The following is a 9,576-nucleotide window of genomic DNA, read 5'->3' on the forward strand; positions in this document are numbered from 1 at the left end:
CAGGGATAGGTACTCATTTACAGCTGAGTAGACTGAGGAAATTATGGTAAAGATCCTTTCCCAAGGAATCAATTATTATTATTATTATTATTATTATTTTATTAAAAGTAATGGCTACTTCCAGCAACATTACATTGTAGAGATTCTTCTCTATTTTGCGAATAGCGGCTTTTTCAGTGCTACTTTAAACAGGCTAGTAGAGCGCCTATAGAGGTCATGGTAAAATGCAGGGTCAAAATAGTGTATATATTTGAATTTTTACAGATAAACTATGATACCATAGTCATCAAAGTCATTAACGATTTTCTCTCTCTCTCTCTCTTTCTCTCTCTTTTCTTAAAGCGAGCTTTCGTCTGGAGCTGCCAGACATCCTCGGGCTGGGAAGCTGAGGGTGGACTGATCTTGGTGCGGTGTCCGTCCTCCTTATATCTGTGCGACAGCAGGGGGTCTGCCCCATGCTTGTCTCCTATTGGCTGGTGGCGGTGAGTCCTTGTTTTCATTGGCTGCCTGAGCCAGGTCTCAAGCCACTTTCTTCGGGCCGATGGTTGCGTTGCAGCATATCCTGCAGCCGCCTGGACCTCCTAACTGTACAATAAAATTAAGCTACAATATTAAAACACACAATATGACGTACAATAAAACAATCACAGTTAAAATACGAATAGGACCAACCGTTGAGTGTAGAGACAGAAGAAGGACTAAAAAAAAAAAAAAGTTCACGTGAAGGTGAAGAGGTGTAGACGTGGCTTGGGTGTTCAGTGAGGAGATCTGTTTGATTTATTAACTGTCTAAAACATCTATAATATATATATAATATATATATATATATATATATATATATATATATATATATATATATATAAATATATATGTAAGTGACTACATAATAAAAATATGGAATGTTATTCCATATATATAAAAAACTAAAACTAAAGAGGTCAACCAGATTGCTTGCAGGAATGTGATCAGACCAGAGACGATAAAGTATGTAGGCTAAGATGACATGCCGTCAACTGTGGTCATTCATTTGTTTTGAAAACATTAGCCCAAGCTCCTGCTTGAGAACACTACCTGCGACCTATAATTCAAACGGCCTACGTGATCTGTAGTGTGTCTCATTTTGTATGTATGTTCTATGTTTCGAAGCTAACTGTCTGCTTCCTTTATGACTTGTAACCGAGATGGTAGTGGGAATAGAACAGAATTAGCCATCATCGTTGGCAGAAGCGATCAAGCCATCGTCATTAGACGACCTGTACAATCCTACCTGATCTTCACCATGTAATCTTAGAGAACATAAGTATTTTTTTATACTTCGTGGTTTCTACTAGAACCTCACATCATTGCCGAATCATCATGAGTTTAACACATCGTCGTCATAACCACAGAAGATAATACAGACTTCGTAAGGGATCTACAAACCCCAAGACACTCCAATGAGTATGGAAGTGTATTACCAACCGACTTAGCGTAAGATTATCGCAAGTCTAACATTACCTCATAGGGCGCCTTATTATACAAGGCAAGAGCCCTAATATTGGTGGCAGATTACCAGAAGAACTCTACAACGTCTTCCGAAGAAAAACCAGAATAATGAATAATGTATCATCAGAAGTCAACGACGACGAAAGCAAGAGATTCTTCAAGCAACTTAGTATCATCGTTTAGTGAGCGACTTCAGAAAACAACAAGAACTCTACAACGTCTTCCGAAGAAAAACCAGAATAATGAATAATTTATCATCAGAAGTCAACGACGACGAAAGCAAGAGATTCTTCAAGCAACTTATTATCATCGTTTAGTGAGCAATTTCAGTAGTGAATAACTTCAAGAAACAAACCCGACATGTCTTTTCCTACGGCAACGCAAGCTTCGTCTCTCATTAGAACCATTCAAGAAAACATCGTTATTGAGCGTTTCCAGCACTTCAAGAAACAAACCGAACGCATCTGCAGCATCAGATCTTAAAGGACTCGAATCATCCAAACAACGCACACAGGGAAAACTGAAGCCAAACCAGGTCATCCGCTAAAAAACAGAAGGAGGACCAAGGCCGTGTGTCGTTATGGGAACACCGTGACTTCCCACAAAAGCAAGCTAAGTACAATTTTTTTTATTCATTTGGAGTAACTGAGTGTTTCTTTTGCAGGTCGAATTTCGTTATTCCTGTGGCTGAAGTTGCGAGACATTCTTAATCTTACTTTTTTACAGAAATTATCTACATCATTGAGATTTCGCTACTGCGAGTTTTTTATCTTTGAGTTTCTGTTTCCAGAAGTTCTCCTGAAATATCATAGTCATATACTGTGTTAATTTTATCATTTTGGGTGATTATTAATCCTTTACGTAACAAATCATATTAAACGGTGAATATGCGTACGCAGTGGACGTCTGTATTTATACAGATGCATGGATAGGGTCGTTAGGCAACCGTGTGATTAGAAAAACACACAAAAACAAGTGGAACAACCCGTACAAATCTAGATAAATTAGAGGTAACACTATTTCGGGTCATGACAATAAAAGCTCCTTTGCAAAGTCCAGATCTCAGTTTCAGCCTTTAGTTATGCGTAAAAAATCTAACCTCAATGACTCAACTTAACTTTAAAAATACGGCTGGATTGCAAGGAATAACATGTCTGTAAAAAACTTTCATTAGGCTAAATGCGCTGACCAGGATCCCTCACTATTTCAAATTTTAGCAAAGAATGAAGTAAACAACAGCAAGTACAAACAGTTAATATTGAACGCAGTAGAGATAACTTGTTTTAATAGTAATCGCTCAATTCATGAATTCAGAATCAAACAAATCATGCTTATGCAAACTTGGTTACTGTGTCATCTAGTCACACGGTCAGGGTCAGTGCCGAGTGTAGCAAGCAAAGCACATTCCACATAAGCGACTTCAGCGGAGAGGAAAAGCGATGTTGGATCATTTATGCCATACCTTTTTTTTTTTTTATGCCAATGCCTTTTTGAATTAAAAAGGAATTTCCTATGAATCACACGACCATATCAAGTAATCAGAGCAGGTTTTCGTAATTTTAATACATTAAGTTATTATAAATACAGGTGGATTAAGCCCGACTGTACGTGCCATAAAAATTAGAATATCTTGTTTTATTCCTTTAGTACTACTTCAGCAATATGATAAACAGTTCTTCCCTATAGCTTTTTATTCACGTAAACTAAAGCCCTCTGAAAGTAAATATGCAGTAATAGGCAAGGAACAGCTAGGTATCGTTAACTCACTAGTACATTTTAATTTCATAATCTACGGCTATCCTTTTAAAATCCTTACTGACCATAAGTCACTTACCGAGTTTTTCAAAGGCTAAAATCACAGTCCCAAAGGAACTCAGTGACATATGATCATTCAGGTTTTGGAGCCAAGATACTATCTACCTAGGAAAGCAAATATCATAGCTGACGCCTTATCCCGCAATCCCGCACCATACTGCAAAGAACCATTAATTGGACTAAAAGATATAGAAACATCCGTGCCTATTGTTAAAACCGTATCTAAACAAGAAAATTCATTAACCCAAGAGATCGTGAGCATTGAATATCTGGGTTGGAGCACAGAACTGTTACAAACTGAACAAAGCAAGAGTCAACAGCGATAAGCAAAACAATAAACACTTCGAACGGAAACAGGGTCAGCAGCTAAGCAAAACAATAAACACTTCGAACGGAAACAGGGTCAGCAGCTAAGCAAAACAATAACAAAACTCGAACAGAAACCCTAAAGCAAAAGTATATTTAAAGTATGTGTATCAGAATAATGTAATCAAATGTAATATTATATGTAGGTTCCGTGATGAGGAAAAACCCGAGAACACAGCAGATGAATAACGACCAGGTAGTAGTAATAATCTCTTTCATACCAATCGTCCTAAACTGGTTGTATTCCATCATCCAGGGTTCCCTATTATGTCACAGAAAGCCAAATCACTGTTTTACTGGCCTACAATGCTTACAGATATAAAAAGCACATAACTAATTGTAACCCGTGTCATGAAAACAAGGGATACACTAAGACACCTGTCAGTTTAAGGGCCTTTTATTAAAACCGTATCTAAACAAGAAAATTCATTAACCCAAGAGATCGTGAGCATTGAATATCTGGGTTGGAGCACAGAACTGTTACAAACTGAACAAAGCAAGAGTCAACAGCGATAAGCAAAACAATAAACACTTCGAACGGAAACAGGGTCAGCAGCTAAGCAAAACAATAAACACTTCGAACAGAAACCCTAAAGCAAAAGTATATTTAAAGTATGTGTATCAGAATAATGTAATCAAATGTAATATTATATGTAGGTCCGTGACGAGGAAAACCCGAAGAACACCGCAGATGAATAACGACCAGGTAGTAGTAATAATCTCTTTCATACCAATCGTCCTAAACTGGTTGCATTCCATCATCCAGGGTTCCCTATTATGTCACAGAAAGCCAAATCACTGTTTTACTGGCCTACAATGCTTACAGATATAAAAAGCACATAACTAATTGTAACCCGTGTCATGAAAACAAGGGATACACTAAGACACCTGTCAGTTTAAGGACCTATCCCGTGCCAAATCAATCAATGAAAGAATACACGTAGAATTATTAACAGAATTACGAGTCTGATAGAGGAAATAAACACCTCTTAGTGTTAATAGTCGCCTTGATACGTTATATAGAATTAATAGCACTAAAAACAAACACTGCAATTGAGTGTGCTAGGAATATTTATGTGTGCTAAATCAGTAAACATGGAATTCAACACATGATAATCTGACTCGGGTGGTGTAAATCAATAATAATCTCCTTAACTCGTTGTGTGAATTCCTTTCCATTATGAAAACCAATACCATATTTTATCACCCAGAGTCAATCGGTTTGGTAGAATAAGAGATAAATAAGAAAGTGTCAATGTCTTACGAGTTACAACTCGTGATATTGGATCCGAACTGGATTATAGCAGTTCTCGCGGTTTTAAATACCTTTATCATTCATATCTTGTATCTATAGAAATGATACCGCAAGTAGCCTTATACGGTACGCTGCTAGAACACTTTTCCACATATTCAAGCCAACCATTAATTTATCAAATATATATATATATAAAAAATAAAATAAATAAGGATACAAGTGGAGTCAAAATAATACACTCCGTAAGAAGTCGGAAGGGTTACAAATTATAACAAAAAAGGAATCACGATAAAATCAATAAGCAAAACGTAACCATAGGTTAATTAAATATCCAAATATATATATGCGTAAAGATTTGAACTCTAACTTAACGCTTTAGTAACGACAAATAAGCTAAAAGTTCAAACACATATCAAAACCTACTGACATATTGTCTGTCCCGGTGATTTATATTCGTAGTCAATGGAAACAAAAAATTAAATAAATAAATAAAATAAAATAAAATAGATTTTAAAGTCAGGAAGTCTAGAAGTGAAAATGTATATCTATGGAATAATCCTATATGGATCTTACAGGGCAAATAATAATATATAGAATTTGTATGGAAACCTTTTTTCATTAGTTTGAATAAGGAATATCTAATTTAACATAATTACATTTATTTACAATCATGCAGATTTCCAACATGAAACTAATATATTGTTCAATTTTGGTACTGTTTTTTTCAGACATTCTTCTCGTGTGGGTGAAGTATTAAAAAAAAAAAGCAAGTAACGTAACTCTTAAGCTGGTGACGATGTCATCAGTCTAGAAGGTGCCTGTCGCGTTTGCCGTATCAGCATTGTTCCTTTTAACCTCAATAATCTGCTTGCATAGGCTTCATCTGTGTGTGTCGTCTCGCGCTTGCAAAGCAGGTTGACTGGAGAGAGGAATGCTTAGCTAGTGAACTTCACATGTGGTTCATGGGTCATGATGATATACATAGCCATAACCTATTCTTATACGCATTGCAATGCAAGCTTGGTTAAAGAATCGGAATCGTTTTAAAATTAATAAACAAAATATGCAAATAGAATTTCTATAACAACAAAATGAATTAATTTTTTTGAACCTCATAGACAATTAGAGTCAATAATTCAGCTTATGACATTGGTAAATGGACATTTAGAAGTATCAGGTCATGTATATGAAAAATTTACTTGCAACATTAGCCTATTACAATTCAAGTAAATGACATTCATAGGAAAATTCACATTTTCTTAAAAAACCCAAAGTTGATATAGAAATTAGTTACATAGTGGGTTCTTTCGTTGCATCGCCTGCCTATTAATAAAACCTAAAAATTAACCTCAGAGGATGCGAGCGAGAAAATTGAATATGAAACTTTTGTTAGGGGCACATAGGATCGAATTGTGTCACAGCTTAATTTCAGTTAGCATAGAGAAATACAGAATCATGATTAATATTCTCTTTGACTCTTATGTTGCCTGGCAATCTTACAAATAACTCTGTTTTCCACTTCTTGTCTAGTAACTTACTACCAGTAATATCGAATTTTCTTTGGGATTCGTATTGATATCTGTTTATTTTTATAATTATGGATATTTTTACAGTCATCATAGACCTGGATAGGTTCACTCATTATTAATGCCATGGATAAAAAAGTTTGTACAGCTGACTCTTTTGAATTCCATAAAATATCAGCGAATTCATGTGGGTTAAGTCCGGTTCTAAATGGCTTTGTCCCTCCCGTATTTGATGTTCTGAAATTACTTTGCCCTTTTGACAAGTATAATTTCACTTGCAGGCTGATTAATGGAACCTGGTTACAGTATCCTGCAGTACGAGAGTTTCACATCGCAACTTCAAAAAATTGTTCATCGCTGCGGACGACGGCAGTCAAGTAACAACCGCCTACAATGTGAAAGGAATAAGCACCATCATAAGTGAACAAGCTTATTTCATGGACTCTTCGACCGACACCCGTATCCCGTCGGTAATCTCGTTTTTGTTAAAAGCGGAATGCTCCGGCGGCTGTCGGAAAATCGACTACAAAAGGGACATACTTCCGGACAATTACGACCAGAAGGATATTCCAACTCTACGTTGCTGGTGAAGGGACTCGTGCTGGGGTATGATTTTATTCATCGCGAACGTATTCGTGGTTGGCTTAGGATGCAGAGAACAAGTATGAGGCCGATAGAACGTTGGACCCCGCCCAGGCAAATTTTCCCCTTGTTTTAACCATTTGGAATTGGCCATTTCATTTGGCTATAGGTGGTTGTCTGGAACTGTGTAATGGACGAAAAGTTGTTCGAATGCTAGTTAAATGTGTAGTAGTATAACCTCAGTCCATGTATCCTATATATATATAAAGTATCATGTATCCTATATATAATCGATCATAAATAACAGAATCAAAATATATCTTTGCGTGTACGCACTAGGAATCTATTTAATGTGCACATATATTAATCATAATTATATGAATCCATACACATATGTATAAATAAATCAGGTAGCCTATAAATCAATCTGTTACCTTTTAATCTTACCAATAACTGCAGATATATAACAGTTAGCATAAAAATCAACGAATCATCAGCATAAACATTAATAATTTTTATCAATTCATATATGAAATTTTTTATCAGTTACAAATATGATTATTATCATGGTTAATCTTTATGCTATGCGATTATCAGAGTACATTAGTATTTTCTGTAGCATATGTATCTTAAAGAGATGAAGTGAAAAACTGTATCAGTATATATCACGTGATCACTATTATTTACGAATAGCACCATATGCATATTATGTTTTATATCTTATTACTTGAATCTGTATTTGTGTACACCATGAATTTTTTTTACTTATAAGTATTTTCTATATGTCTATATATTCACATAGTGTCTGTATCACACTCCTATAAGTCAAATGCAAGTCAAGCTTGAGTAATATTCAGTGGTTGGTTTTGGTAGCTGACCGAGCTTTTATGTAAGTGATTACATAATAAAAATATGGAATGTTATTCCATATATATAAAAAACTAAAACTAAAGAGGTCAACCAGATTGCTTGCAGGAATGTGATCAGACCAGAGACGATAAAGTATGTAGGCTAAGATGACATGCCGTCAACTGTGGTCATTCATTTGTTTTTAAAACATTAGTCCAAGCTCCCTGCTTGAGACAACTACCAAGACCTATAATTCAAACGGCCTACGTGATCTGTAGTGTGTCTCATTTTGTATGTATGTTCATATGTTCGAGCTACTGTCTGCTTCCTTTATGACTTGTAACCGAGATGGTAGTGGGAACAGAACAGAATTAGCCATCATCGTTGGCAGACGCGATCAAGCCATCGTCATTAGAACCGACCCTGTACAATCCTACCTGATCTTCACCATGTAATCTCAGAGAATATAGTATTTTTTTATACTTTGTGGTTTCTACTAGAACCTCACATCATTGCCGAATCATCATGAGTTTAACACATCGTCGTCATAACCACAGAAGATAATACCGACTTCGTAAGGGATCTACAAACCCCAAGACACTCCAATGAGTATGGAAGTGTATTACCAACCGATTTAGCGTAAGATTATCGCAAGTCTAACATTACCTCATAGGGCGCCTTATTATACAAGGCAACAGCCTAATAATATATATATATCGATATATATATATATATATATATATATATATATATATATATATATATATATATATATCTATCTATATATCTATCTATCTATCTATCTATCTATCTATCTATCTAGAATATATATATATATAATCTATCTATCTATCTATCTATCTATCTATCTATCTATCTATCTATATACATACACATACACATACACATACACATACACATACACACACACACACACACATATATAATATATATATATATATATATATATATATATAATATATATATATATATATATTCTCTTCTGCTACTAAAGGGCAGGACTATTATACCACCATTTGGCCAGGAATCGAGTCCAAAGGATCACGTAGTCAATCAAGCAACATTAACCTGTCTCATTGCCCAGCCATCCAATTTACGAATCACCAAAACATTTATTAATCCCGACCGAGACAGGATTCGAACCTGCAATCTTCGGATCCGAAGTCCGACGCCTTATCCGTTAGGCCACACGGTCTTAAAACTAGTCAATAACACCTAAGTTTACTTGATATAAAATTTAAACAATATTCTTCAAGGCCACACGTTCGTATAACCCCTTAAAAACAACCTAAGTTTACATGATGTAGAATTAAAGTTTTCCTCAGTGGAAATATAAAAAAAAATTTAGAAACAGAATCCGTATGTTGTTTTATTTTTTTATTATTTTAATGTCTACTTAATCACACCTACCTTTACTTGATATAAAATTAGTTGCCTCATTGGAAATGTAAAATAATACAAAAGAACATATTCCAGATTCTTTTTTGTATTACTTTTATGCATATATATATATATATATATATATATATATATATATATATATATATATATATTATATATAAAAGCATACAGCAGGGTCCACAAAACCATTCAAATCAGGCCAACGTTTATTCACATGATACGTTTCGCACATGTTCTATGTGCATCTTCAGTCTGTAAAAATACATAAGAATTGTT

At 35.0% G+C, this 9,576-nt stretch overlaps 1 non-coding gene across 1 annotated transcript; it reads right to left on the minus strand.

The window, feature by feature from the left end:
• Positions 1-9,021: 9,021 nt before the first annotated feature.
• Trnar-ucg (transfer RNA arginine (anticodon UCG)) lies at positions 9,022-9,094 on the minus strand. Its single transcript has one exon. It is a non-coding gene; the product is annotated as a tRNA-Arg (tRNA).
• Positions 9,095-9,576: the final 482 nt, after the last annotated feature.

The sequence above is a fragment of the Macrobrachium nipponense genome, chromosome 42 (assembly GCF_015104395.2).
Source record: "Macrobrachium nipponense isolate FS-2020 chromosome 42, ASM1510439v2, whole genome shotgun sequence".
NCBI lineage: Eukaryota > Metazoa > Arthropoda > Malacostraca > Decapoda > Palaemonidae > Macrobrachium > Macrobrachium nipponense.